The following is a 14,860-nucleotide window of genomic DNA, read 5'->3' as shown; positions in this document are numbered from 1 at the left end:
CTGTTGATCTTTTTTATCTTCTCAAAGAACTAGATCTTACATTTATTGATTCTTTTCATTGCTATCTACATTTTTATTTTATCAGGGTTTTTTTTTTTTGGTTGACTTTTATTGTTTCTTGCCCTCCACTGTTCTTGGTTTCTATGTGCTTTTCCAAATTCTTGAGATGCATCATTAAGACATTTATTTGTGTTCTTTTTGATTTTTTTATGTAGGCACTTTAGGGCTGTAAACTTCACTCTTAGAACTGCTTTTAATGTGTCCCAGAGATTTTACTGTATTATTGAATTGCATTTTCATTTTTATTTAGTTCCATGGATATTTTTACTTCTCAAACCCATTCATCATTCAGTGAGTAGCTGTTTAATGTCTGTGAGATAATATTCTTACTAGAGATTAGTTTACTGTTGATTTTAAATTTTATTCGACAATGGTCAGATAGGACACATGGGATTATTTTTATTTTATTTACTAAATGTTTTGTGTCCCAGCATGTACTCAGTTTTATATTTTTGGTTGTGAGTCTAGCCTTTAACGGCTTAGCGGTCTGGTCCTTAGTTTATTTCTCAGCAACCACATGGTGTCTCACAACCATCTGTAATGAGATCTGGTGCCCTCTTGTGGAGAAACCTGATCAGTCAACTTCATCAACAGACCATAAAACCCAATATGAACAAGTTTGAGAGAACCGCCATATACGGGCTGTTGATGCATGCTTCCGCATTGCCAGGGCGTAAATTTCACTCATTCATTCACTATATCTCTCCAGCCCAGCATGTATTCAATTTTATAGAAGCTTTTATATGCTGTTGAGTAGATGTATATTCTGTAGTGTTTGGGTGGAATGTTATTTATAGATCTGCTAGGTCCATTTGATGGAAAAATATTGTTTAATTCTGAGGTTTCTCTATTTCTTTGTCTAGATGACCTATCTTTTGGAGAAACTGAGGTATTGAAATCACTGATTACTATTGGATTTTTGATAGTCTATGCATTTAATTTCATTAGTATACTTTTTATGAAGTTGGGTACACTAGGATTTGGGGCAAATATGTTAAGTATTGTGATATTTTCCCAATTACATGATTAATTGATACTTGTCAATAATGGCAGGTTCTTCTTTGTCTCTTTTGATTAGTTTTAGTTTGAAGTCTTTTTGTCAGATAGTCAGATGGCAATTTTTGCTTGCTTCTTGATCCCATTTGCTTGCAATACATTTTTTCATATTTCATTTTAAGGTTGTCCTTATCATTAAAGCTGAATTTCTCAGAAATGTGTTCATCTTCCCTAGCAATTAGGGAAATGTAAATCAAAACAATTTTGAGATTTCATCTTACCTCAGGCAGAATGACAAAGATCAACAAAACAGCTGACAAATGCTGGAGAAAATGTGGAGAAAAAGGAACCTTCATTAACTGTTCATGGGTCTTAAAACTACTTCAGCCACTCTGAAACCCCATGTGGAGAATGCCCCAAAAGCTAAATAAAACTGTAACATATGATCCATACTACTCCTCAGCATATTCAGCAATTGGCACCCTACTCCACAGATACTTGGTCAGAAATGTCCATTGTTGTCTTAGTCACATAGCCAGGGAATGAAACAATCTAAACGTCTCTCAAGAGAGAAAAAGAATGAAAATGGTATTATATACACAATGTAATACTATTAATTTGTAAAGAAAAATGGAATCATAAAAGTTCTAGGTCAATGGATGGCCCTAGCAGAGATTGTATTGAATAAGGTGACAGGGAAACTCAAATGCCCTGTGTTCTTTCTTATCCATAGTTCCTAGCTCCAAATCTGCAGATGGGAGTATAAAACATGAAGCAACTACAGAAACCAGGAAATTATACAGAGACCAATGATGGGAGTAGCTTAGGGGAGAATTAGCAAGATACAAGAGACATGAATTAGGAAGCAGAAAAATGGGAGGGGTCTCCAACTGCGAAGGAGGGAGGTTAGCACCGAAGAGAAAGTACAGGAATAAATAGCATCAAGGTTATTCAATAAAGCATCAAGGAAGCATAGTATTTTATAGTTATCTAAATTACATACAATGTATAAAAGTATGTGTGCACACATAAATATATATTCATACATATATGTGTGTGTGTTGAGCACACACACGTTTTTGAGGAAGTTAAGCCACTTGGGCTGACAATGCTTCTAATAAGAAATATAGACTAACAAAAATCATATTACCAGGCACAAGAAACCTCCTTTCAAATGATTAGACAGTGTACTCCAGATGGTTCCCCAGACAGTATAAACTATTGCTATAGCCCTTGATTGCATCTTAAGGATTGAGGATGAGGCCCTATTGCTTAAGATACCACACACTTAGGACACTGGAGTCAGATAATTTGAGCTGATTTGACCTAGAAGCTTCTGAGGTGGTCTAGCTCCCATGGTTTCAGAAAATAGATGCAAGCTGCCAAAGGAGGGAAACAAATAGTTCAACCTAGCTGTAACACCTATGAACCGCAAAGATGAGAATGGCAAAATATTAATAAGGTTGCAATAAGTGGCAGTCATAGGTTAGTAGTAAACAACAGTTGTCTAATTGGACTTAAGACCCACTCAACAAGAGGGAAGTTATGCTCAGCGTTGGAAAGCTAGCCAAGCTATTACCCTTTATCAACAGAGCCCCTCTTTACAACAAATGATGACCATTATAGAAAACCACAACTAAACACAATGAAGATCCTAACCCCAATGGATACATCTATATCACAATTCCTGTATCTCAGGATCAGGGGACATTGTAAGAAGAGGGAGAAGAATGACTGCAACAGTCAGAATACACACACACAAAAAAGCCAAAAACCTGATTTAACATATTGAATTTGCATATAATGTATGTATTTGTGCATGTGCATGCATGAACTTACACACGGATATCTATGTATACATTATGTAACAATAATCATAGAAAGAGAGGCTTTCAGCTTGAGAGTTGAGGGGGAAACGGAAACTGTTGGAAGAATGGTATCTGAGAAAGTCTGAAGGGAAGAAATGAAGGAGAAAAAAACTGATGTACTTATCTTTCAATTAAAAAGATAATTTAAAATATACAAAACAGTTGATAGTAATACAACACTGGTAATACAACAATGGTCTTACACATTGGACTCTGCTATTATAAGTCCATTCAGAAAATGCTAGCAAGCCTGTAGGAATGATTATCAAAAATAGGACCAATTTCAGAACATTTTTCATCGATTCTTTTAATTCAATGTTTTCCAAAATCAGCCACAGGAAGATAAGTCTGTTCTTATACTATTTGGAAATTCAAATTCTGAAATAAGCTAACTTCATTATCTCACTATTTGAAGCTTAATTTGTTTATGATATTTGAAGTTTAAATATCATATGAATAATTCTAATTCTCTCTGTATGCACATAATATAAAATCCCTACCAAGCAATTTATTACGATTTTTTGTTATGAGAAAATTTTATAAAATCTCAGCACCTAAAAGAAACAAAGATTCTATCCTTAAAACTATAAAGTTACTGGGATTTTCTGCATCTTAGCATGTAACTTGACACACATGATAGTTGCATAAATTTGTTCAGACATGTTTGTTTGTGTAACAAAACAAGCAAAGAAGAAAAATACTATCTTTTGGTAAAGTTCATTTAACAGTTAAGGCTCAGGCAACCTGTTCTAATAATAAGCTTCAGTAGAAGTAGGGGATGGAGACAACCGTAGAAGCCTTAACACCTCTAGAGAATAAAGCTTTACTCAACAGGACTACTAAATGCAGTAGATCGAACACCAAACTTCATTTCCACAAATTAGAAGCTGTTCAAGAAAATGCCTCTGGGATCTTCTCAAGTTAAAATAAACAAGAAAACCTACCCTCTTCAGTGGTAGTTTATTGCCTAAAAATTTGCTACAGTAACTGTTCTGACATGACTGGTAACAAATAACCTATATGAAGTAGCCCATACAGTATGATATAATTTCCTGCCGTTTATCAAGGGAAATGTGCATACAAAGAAGGAGCCAATCATTTTATCACGTGGGTGGGAACACCCATGCATTATACACAGGCTCACTAACGATTTTTTAAAAATATCTGATTGATGTGGCAGCTTAGAAACCAATTGTATCCTTGTAGCTTCAAGTTGCAAAAATCAATTTTATACTGATTTAACAGATTGCTTTGGCGTGGGAGAAACAGAGCAATCAATGGTGATGTCAGCAGCCTCTTTGTCATGCAGGCCTAAAGGAGTTGCCTATAATCAGTCTGAAACAAGGAGCAGCCACTGCTGCCAATATTCGCAATGGATGTTCAGTTTCTATGGTGCTGAAACAATCTCAAATAAACAAAGGAAAGAAACGTGAGGTTTAAAATAAAACTAAAAATAAAGTGTATATCCTGAAAACAGGAGACATTTACAGCACAAGCATGACTTATATTTATAGGTTTCAAATATCATAGAAAAGCAAGTTTGAATTGCTCAGAAGTCCTCAAGCAAAATAGCAGAGCTGGAGGTAGAGCGCTAGTGGGATATCATGCAAAGAGACAAATTTCAATCATTAGTACTTGGGAGAATTAGATGTTTAAGGCGGGACTCATGTGTAATAATAACAGCTAGAAACAAAAAGGAGAAGGAGTAAATTATTTTTACATCAAGTTCTTGGCAAAATTCACTCACTGTATTTGTAACACATCAACAAATGGGGAAGAAAATAGAAGCACTCATCCATTCAGAATTTTGTTTATGTTGAAATTACTTGGTATATACTATTTCTGAAGGTTTTGCAAAAATGAACAATGAATGGCTGTAACTGTTCAATAATGAGAGAACTGGCTAGATCTTACTTCCCTTCCATATTCTTCCCAAAGCACAGCTTCAAAACACTGCATTGAATTTATAAAGGTTTTCTTCTGAGAATCCTAAGTCATGTCAGGTTTAGTATCACATCTCTTCACTTCCTTTAAGGTATCTACAGGAAAGTTGTAAAAAGTGGAAGGAAGAAAAAACTGATTTTTTTTGTAAACATAGCGAGCTTATACCATCCGTGCAAGTAATCATAAGAATCTCATAAAAGATAGCCTGAAATTCAACTCGTGCGCATATATCTCCAAAAAGTGAAGTTGTATTTTATTGAAAATACACATATTTTCCACATATTTTCTCAGATAATGTGACCTTCTGGAGAGTAGCTAATTAGAATAAGTAAATATCCAAGAACTTAATCAGAAAGAATGCTGTTTGTTGATGGTCAATATCATTTTAATCTTGTTTGATTATATGAACTCGGAAGATTATACGAATTCTAAAACCCACTAATTTTAAGTTATGAGCAGAAAGACCAATCTAATTTTATCTACTTAGGAACACATGGATGCCTATATCACAAGCAAGGCACCATACTGAATATATGAAAGATGCCAGCCATGCCTTCTTGCTTGAAGCAGCCCTTACTCTAATAGTAGGGTTGAAACATGCAGGCACACAAATAATAACGGAGCAAGAGACTGGAGCCAGATAGGAGGCTATTAAAACACTGCAACAACTCATTTATTTTTAAAAATCTAGATGAAATATGAACTATCATGGTTAGCAGTAGAATTAGAAAAGAATAAGCAAATATGAAAGCTGTTTCAGAAATAGACATGGCAACTAATTTTACTTGATGGATAAGAAAAGAAAGTTACAGTGACTTTCAAGTTCCCTGTTTGGGTTACTAGGAGAAAGATATTGATAGAAACAAATAGTTCAAGAGGATGGGTAGACTCATTAGAGGAATGGGAACATTTGATTTAAAGTATGATGAATATCTAAAAGAAATATCTCTATATTTAATATTCCAAAGCAATGATCTTTAAATATTGTGTATTGTTTATAAACTTTGCATGTGGGCTCCACAAATTAATGTATCAATCTAATCATATATGTATACATACATGTACATATATATATATATAAATGTTAATGATGACTTAAAAGTAACTAGGAGTACTACACTAGTTTCATTCCAACAATTCAATAGATTGTTTTGCTAGTCCATATGAGACAACCTATATGACCTCTTTCCATTTTGACTTATAAGAAATACTGATTTTTCTAACCCAAATTAATGATAAGAAATTTATATTATAGGAAATATAACATAATACTTTGCTATTGAATGATGAACTATATGTTTATGTGTGCATATTTGTATTTAAATGTCCAGTATTAACTTATTAATAATGTCTTGGCATCAGTTTGAAAGATAAAGAGAATCTGATAAACTACACTGTGTTCACTTGTACATCCTTTATTTAGGAAATGTTACAAATTAAAATTCCTTTCAAAAGGCTAAAAAAAATAGAACAGTAGGAAGTGAATCCCTGTTGAGTAATATTCCTCTTTATTTTTAAGTCTTCTTTTATAAGAAGGCTTCGGGAGTTTGGGGCGTATCTCATCTTAACCATCACAACACGATTCATTAGACACTATCCATGTTTACAGAAACTGAAACTTAGCATGTAGGTCCCACAAATAATAAATGATTTTTCCAAGGTCACCTAGTTAGTATGTGTTTGAATATAAGTTTTGACGTTGGGTTATTGTCTTTTTATTACAGCATAATTGTCATAAATGTTTTGGCTTCTTCTGTTTTTCAGGATTGAACCAATTTTATGAATATGGGCTTTTAAATTTTTTACCTGGTCTCTAACACAAACTCCCAGGAAGGAAAAAGTTCTCTTTTGAAACGAACAGGGAAAGGTGAGACTAATATTTTTTCTTCTTGTCCACCTTCTCTCCTAACAGATCAACATCATATTCTCTCAACACTTCTGTCTGCTGTACTGACTTGTGGTTAAGTTTTGTATTTAAAATGTCTGCTTCTGAAACAGGAGTTCCATCAATTTGACTTTAAATTCTATTTCTGAGGATTGTTATTATAGTAAAGATAATCTGAAGACTGGGGGCTTGTGATTTATCTTTGTTAACTCCAGATAACATAAACAGGCAAGGCAGAGACCATTTAATCTTCAATAAGATAGCATGGGTTCAGAGACACAAGTCAGGCCAAACTAACCTCATTTCCGTTTTGGAAGTGTAAATAATCCTACAGGATCGTATGAATGCCTTCTAGCTAGACTATCTGAATTGAACAATATACAATGTCCCTGTTGTTAAGAGAGAAAATAGCATTTATAGTTGGGAGACAACGCATTTTCACCTAATTGTTAACAACAGAATGACAGTGGGAATTTAAAGGCACTCTTTCTTTATTCCCATCCTGAGCAGGGTCACAACTGAAAACAGAAAAAGAGTCCTTTTGAAATTGTCGGATGACAAAACTGGAAAGGAAAGCAAACTGGTTTGATACTTGTTTGAAAGGAAAGGCAAATATTACCACAAACTTTTTTTAAAGAAACAAAACAAAATATATTAATTTAGTTTCAAAAATTAAGTATATAAGGGGACTTGCCTTAACAACAATACATAACTGCATTTATAAGACATCATTGAAAAGATTCTTGCTGATCATGAGCACAACGTAACAAAAGTGAATGGTGGTTACTAAAAAGAAAACACCATGCTGGAGTTATGGGTCATAATGCTACATAGCCTTCTATTTGATTCCCAGTACAACATAAAGCAGATATGGGGTTGCTTGCTTATAATCCCAGCACTTGGGAAGTGGAAACAGGAGAATTAAGAGTTTAAGTCCAGACTGGCTACACAGCAATTTTGTAGCCAGTCAGAGGTTTTAAAGACACTGTCTCAAGAAATGAATAATGGAACAAACAAATAAATAGCATAAAGAAATCACAGCCACAAAGGAAAACAAAAAGTCAACACAATTTAAAGCAACGCTAATTTCATTTAAAACACTATAACATTCAGATGCAGCTGTAACACTTTTCTGTACGTACATGCTACATGAATTAGGGGGTTTGGTATAGCACACGCTTGAAGAAGAGTACTGGCAAACTTGTAATTAAAGGAAAGCATAGAAGCTTCTAATATATGAGCTTTCAAATGTTTTAAAGCCTTTAGCATACTGACTATATTTTTCCATTTTGATGGAAATTTGATGACATATTAAATTATCAATTAATACATTTACTATGTTTTCATTTACTGAAGCATGAGACCTAAGTGAGGTATTATAATGAAATTTCTACATGGATGTCATTTACTGATTTCTATGATGTACTTTTTGTGCTTTCTGGTACTGACTGCTTTTATGCTGTCATTTAGTTTTCAACAATAACGACATATTTCAGGAGCTAGAGCAAGTCAAAACTAGGCAAGCTTCCAAATTGCTTTTACTTTTGAGGTTGGATTTCACTATGTAGCTTAGCTTGGTATTGAACTCCTGGCAATCTTTCTGCCTCAGCCTCCCATGTTTGAGGTACTGTCATCATGCCTGGCTCAAAGGCAATTTGCAATTTACTGGACTCCAAATAAGCAAAACTACTATTGTATTTGTATTGATATTAGAGGGCCTTCTTACAAGTATAGAGCAGGAGGATTTGGATTGGGTAGAATCCGCCCTCAGACACCTAAGTTCAATAAATTGCCTGGCAACAAGGTCACCCCTCGCAGCTTGAATAATTAAGGAAAATAGGAAAATCATTCCATGTCTTCAGCGTTTCAAGTTTTGGGTTTAGGGTATAACCAGACAAATCTGAGAGTGAAAGCAATTATTTATAGGTCAGCCGGATAGTGTACCCATGAAAGAGAGGAAGAACAAAGTTGTTCTTAGCTGCTTTGCCTTAAAGCAAAGGTAAGGGTGGTTTCAGAAAGAAACACATATTCCTCTGCTATTTAGAATTAGTTGATGAAATGCTTTCTTCACTCTTCATGCCCCAACAAAGTACCTGCAAGTTCAGATCTATGGAGATCAGTCACACTTGTCTTGGGGAGAGAAAATGCCCATTTTCCAGCTCACATTAACAATCAGAACTCAGAGAAAGTGATTTGAAAAGGTTATCCACTCAGTCTGAGTCACCAAGGTTTTGGGTGCCAAATCTGATGCTGTCTAGAAACAAATAGTAACCAGAGCACCAGTGGCTGGCTGTAAAGAGAAGGGAGTCTTGTGGTTCTCACTAGGTATAAGACTCACTGTTTAATGCTAATACTTTGCAGCAGAAATACCCAGGAGTTTAATGATGTTAGCAGAAAAAAAAATGGACATAGTATTTATTTGAGAGCTATTGCCTTCCATGAGGAGGCTGTGGGTTTGATCCCCAACACTGATTAAAAATACAAGGTAATAGCTGTGCTTGGAAAAGGAGAAGAGGCTAGCTACTAAAGAAGGCAAATTTGAATTCTAAAGAGTAGCTTAGTTATAATGAGCCACATTAGCCCAAGTCCCCAGTAACAATCAGTAATAAGGTAGTTTTTCCCTCTGAGGTTTCCATGCCTGTTGTGAGAACATTTGAAAAGCTACTCACCACAGAGAAGCTGGTCCTTCACATTCATCCAGAGGCTGCCAGCCTGCTGCAGCTAAAGCGCACAGGACCAAGAAGCAGGAGCCCTGGTTTTGGAGTTCCACGTCTGCCACTTGGTGATCTTGCAAGTTTCTTTACCTCTAGCACCAGATCTAACCACCTCACAGAAGTACTGGAAGAACCTAGTGAAATCACAGACCTGGAGGCACTTTGCAAAGCATAGAGCACTGCAGAAGTGTGAGGGATGATTATCCAAACAGCTTTCATGCCAAGCCTTCTGGTATCACCCTGAAGGCCTCCTCAGCTTTGGCACAGATTTCCCAATTCCCTGGTTGCTCCCTCCAAGCCATATCTGGCTTGGGAGCAAGTGCCCTAGCCCTCCCTTTCCTTGCCAGCTTCCTCCTTAATGGATGCAGCTGAATATAGTTATTCTTCATCTGCTCTAGGCTATCCTGGAGAGGCCCAGTTTTTCTCGGGAAAAAAGGCTTTACCTTTTAACAAATACCAACAACTCTTCAGAAATAACCTATCAGTGATAGGTGTGAGACAGGGGAGAAAAAAAATTGGAGCAATCTTCAGCTTCGGGGAAGAAATAATCGATTTGAGTGAGACTTGTTCAAGGAGCTCTGAGTGCTCAGAACCAAAATGCATGCATGTACGCACACATGCGCGCGCTCACACACACACACACACACACACACACACACACACACACACACACACAGAGAGAGAGAGAGAGAGAGAGAGAGAGAGAGAGAGAGAGAGAGAGAGAGAGGCACACATGTATACACATACAAATCCTTAAGGATTTCACAGTCCACGTACTACAGCAACAAGAAATCTTACCTGAATGCTGCTTTCTGCTTCTAAGCCTGCGCTGGCCACTCTGCCTGCCTTCTCTCTACCACCTGTGAAGATTCTAATTCAGTGCTGCCCATTTATACCCTTCTGGGAGTGGCAGGACTCCAGGAATCTCTGTCCTCACCAATCACAAGTGAGAACTCCTCAGTCTTTGGCCATGTCTAATTTAACCCTGTCTATGTAGACATTATATCAGTGTTGTCAGCTTCCTAACTGGGAGGCCGACGTGGCCTCAAAATTAAGGAGCTGCTGTCTTCTGCCTGCTGTGGAGAAATTGTACCTGGTTTCCTTAGTTCTCACAGACAATTTGGTGTGCCAGTGAGGCAGAAAGAATATTCTGGTGAGCAAGTCTTACTCATAGGCAATATGCAGATAATAGGGAAGAAGAAATCAACGGCTGCAGAACAAAGGCTCAAGACACAAAGGGGAAATCTAAGGTCAGAGACTGGTTCATTTGTTAAAATGGAGAGAACAGGATATAGACAGAGTTAAAATAGGCAGTGGGCTTAATGCTTCCTGATCCATGCTTGGCATAAAAACACATACCAAAAGCAGGGTCCTAACATGCAAGCAGAACATGGTGACTTGTCATCCAAACTGGCATGGACAGAAATGCAGTCTGAAGATAAGACCTGAGCAAAACTGAAGGCAAAAATTGAGCCCAGGAGGATGCTCTCAGCTCCAATACATCCCCAAAGTACTGCTATAGGAGAAGCCATTGTATTTTTGAAATTCTTATGCTCTAAAGTACAGTTTTCAGCAACTTGATTGGTATGAAAATGCAAAATTAAAAAAGAAAATAAAAAGACATCAGAACTGAAGTTGCAGTATGCAAATACTGAGGACAACATTAAGTCTAACTAAATCTTTCAGAGTTGCAGACCGAAGTGTCTCAATTCACGTTCAGTCCTGGAGGTAGGACTGGAGGCCAAATTAGTTCTTCTTTTCTCATTTTTATGTTCTCTACAGCCGTTTCATCTCTTAAAATTTATTCAAAATCTAGGGTTATTTGTTACAGAATGTACCCCAAGACCTGAATTTGCATGTCAAATAAAAGAAGTGTACTTTGCTTTTATTCCCTACAACATGAAAATGGTGACACAAGGTGATACAGGGAAAAATAGTATTAATACTCTGCTTGTAATGCAGTGCCAAAATGATTCCTACCACAGTACCTGGGGCTCATACAAGCTCCAAGGCAGCAGTTCTCAGCATGTAGGAGTGGAACGGCCCTTTCACAGGGGTCACCTAAGACCACCAGAAACCCCAGATTTTTACATTATGATTCTTACAGTAGCAAAATTAGTTATGAAGTAGCAACATAATAATTCGTGGTTGGGGGTCACCACAACACAAAGAAATTGTATTAAAGGGTCACAGCATTAGGAAGGTTGAGAACCACTGCTGTAAAGCATGCTTCTCATTCATAAAAGCTAGAAGCAGCACTATTCACCATGAAAATGGAACAGATGAATGGCGCTGGCATAATAGGGCCCAGGTGGTAGCAAATATTGTGCCAAGGGCTGAAGGTATGAAATGGTGACCAGATGTTGAAAGAGACTGTGTAGAACATCACAGGAAAAGAACTAAATGTGTTCTCAAGTGTCTCCATTTAAAATAAAATTCACATGATTGTTTTCTTTTGAGATGGCATGGTGCCTGCTTAGCACAGACTCTGGCACATAGTAAGCATTCAACAAATTGTTGCAATTGAATGCATCATAAATTATACACAAAAACAGCCAGACAAAACTTTCCAAGCTCTTTAATTACAGCTTGTGAACGGTGCAAAGTTGTAGTAAAATTCTTTATATATAAAATCAGTTACTATAAGAAGTAATAAAGGCCTCACTTTGCTACAAGTATCTTCTTAGGTGTGATGGGTAAAACTATCCAAGACTCACACAGAATCATGGACAGTGGGAAAGAGGAAGACAACTGACTGAAGGTAGAAAGGAATAAAAATGTTGAAACTGGAAGAGAACTATCCTTCACTTTGTTAATGTATTAATAAACTTTTTTTGTAAATAGTGATAACTAAGAATAAAAATGAGAGTTTGGGATCTCAGTAGCACAGTGCTTCCCTAATATGGACAAGACCATAACTATGATTCCCAATACCAAGATGAATGAATGAGATTGATAGTCTTATTTCTACTGTCAATAATTGTTAGTATTTCATTCAGTTTAATTTCTATTATATATATAGTATCCTAATACTTTATTACTATGTCACATGAAAAGAAGACAGCAGGGTGTATGTGTTCTCCTAAGTTAATGTAAGGCTGGTTTTTGAGGTAAGCAAGGTCCAAAGAAGTAGAAGTCTGAAAGTTGGCACACACAAAAAATCATAGACAAACCAATTGAATTAGTGTTCAGGATATAGCTGTACTGGTATAAATCACAGCTAGAAAAAGAAATTAAAAAACCTTTAGGTGGGAGCCAAGGCGATGTCTTAGCGGGTAAGAGCACTTGCTATCAAGTCATATGAACTGAGTTCATTCCCTGAGACCCACATACTGGAAGGAGAGGACTGACTCTTGCAGAATAAATAAATATAACACAAAATTTTAAAACAGAATTCTGTAAGTGAACTTGGTTGGCTATTACTGGAGAGCTGGGGAGAAAAGTGGCAGTCTCCGTCCTATCTCTGTTCATCTGCTTCTTTCCGTGCAGATGAAACAGTCATTACTTGGAGGTCTCCTGAAGCTCAGTGTTCATTTTTGGGACCCATCTTCTTTCTTATTTCCTCAAGTTTGCTGTCTTTTCCATTCTGGTTTCTCCACTCGGCTGTTTTACTCTGTTTCTACCCTTTTTGCCCAACTCTCCAACCACCTTTTCTTGTTCTTTCCGGAATATGATAAGAACATGGAGCTACTGAAAATCATTTTTTTCTAAAGTCATTTAAATTGAATATATCAGGGTGTCCTTGGCTTATTGTTTATTTGTAATCCCACAAGTACCAAGCTGACAATAAAAATTGCAGAGAAATGAAACCAACTTCAAATATTGAAAAACAATATCTACCTATGTGTGTAATATTTTTGATAATTTTAAAGGTATTTTATCCTACTCAAATTATGAAATTTGGACACTTGGTGATTTTTATGTGAGTTTTTCCATTTTATTATCTATTCTAAGATTGTACTATGTATCAATTAAACATTATACTTGTGTTGAAGAAGATTTTAATGACTCTTAAAAAGAAGAAATATCACTAAACCAGAAGTTTTACCATAAGTTCTAATCTGTTTGCCATTTCATTCTGGTATAGCCTTGAAAAAGTGGTTCGTCTTCCTCAGCATAAGAACAATAATAGTAATAGTAAATATATTATTTGCTGTATTATATGCAGGGAGTACTTTAGGAAGCATATTATAATATTTATAAACTATTGCCATGTAAAAGCTATTATAATAATAATCATATTATAGATCTAAATTTTAAAGAGGTTGAAGAATTGCTCACTGTTGAGAATTGAAGTCCAAGCAGCTAATCAATGTCAGGTCTAGAATTCAAGTCTGTCTGATTCCAGAGATTACTCTTAACTATTAGGAAATAATACAGGCTTATAGTATGTTATTGAATTTTATTTTCCTCATTTATAAAAATAAAGAGTTTCTCATGTGAATGCCTAGGTTTTCTTTCATTTCTAACAAATTAATGATCTAATACGAAGCAATAGTATGATCTAGGCTATGGGCTGACATAGCAATAAGAGCAATATGCTGGGAATAAACTTTTCCCTTTATATCATGTGGAAATTGTCTCATAAAACTATGTCTTTCCTAATGATTTTGAGAAGAAGGAAAAATGTATAATATTAACAAGGTTCTGAGTTATAGGCCGATTCGGGGGGAGTCCGGCATTTCTATTAGGAAAGAAAATATTTGAGAGAAAGGTTCATTTTCTCAGTTCATGATTCTATGTTTGGCAAGACAAAATAGACATTCTCTTCTAAATATGGAAGAGAAAAATCCCTGAGCCTATTGGTAACCAATAACAATGAAGCAAAAAGTCTCTGAACTTGCTAAGGAGATTTCATAGAGGCTTGACTTTCAAGAAGGAAAAACTTTGTATATTAATTTCAGTGTCGTAAATAACAAATTACAAGCAGGGAGTAATATTCCAGAAGAGAAGTACATGCCTCTAGTTGACATACCAAAAAGGCATGGAGCGCTAGTGAGGCCAAGAGTTATTCCGGGAGTTATTTTCCCTCCACATTCTCTCCCTTTAAGATCTTGCCCACTGCTGTTAGCTTCAGCTATCACATCTGTGTGGATGACTCCCAAATTTATATCTGAAGTCCTATCCTATCACACTAGCTCCAAATCTGTATCTCAGCTGCCCCTTGTACAATTTCACACCGACATTTTGACGCCACTTCAAACCCTTGAAATGCCAAACCCAATTCATTTATCTTTTGCTTAAAGTCAGTTCCTCATAAAGTGAGGCAGGCATGTTACAATCTATAAGGGCAAGTACAAATATAAAGTACTACTGTTTCTGCTTTTCTGTTATGGATTTCTGGAAACAGGTTTTTTTTGTGTGTGTGTATTCCAGGCTGGCCTGCAACTTTT

General features: G+C 36.1%; 1 protein-coding gene across 1 annotated transcript in view; it reads right to left on the bottom strand.

The window, feature by feature from the left end:
• The window catches only part of Rps6ka6 (ribosomal protein S6 kinase A6), a 167,502-nt gene extending 156,964 nt beyond the window's left edge, over positions 1–10,538 (bottom strand). The window contains exon 1 of the mRNA XM_075957739.1: positions 10,266–10,538. The gene's annotated coding sequence lies outside the window, so the exon portion shown is untranslated. The remainder of the gene's footprint in view (positions 1–10,265) is intronic.
• Positions 10,539–14,860: the final 4,322 nt, after the last annotated feature.

Source organism: Microtus pennsylvanicus, chromosome X, assembly GCF_037038515.1.
Source record: "Microtus pennsylvanicus isolate mMicPen1 chromosome X, mMicPen1.hap1, whole genome shotgun sequence".
Classification (NCBI taxonomy): Eukaryota; Metazoa; Chordata; class Mammalia; order Rodentia; family Cricetidae; genus Microtus; species Microtus pennsylvanicus.
This window is presented reverse-complemented; position numbering and strand designations above follow the sequence as displayed.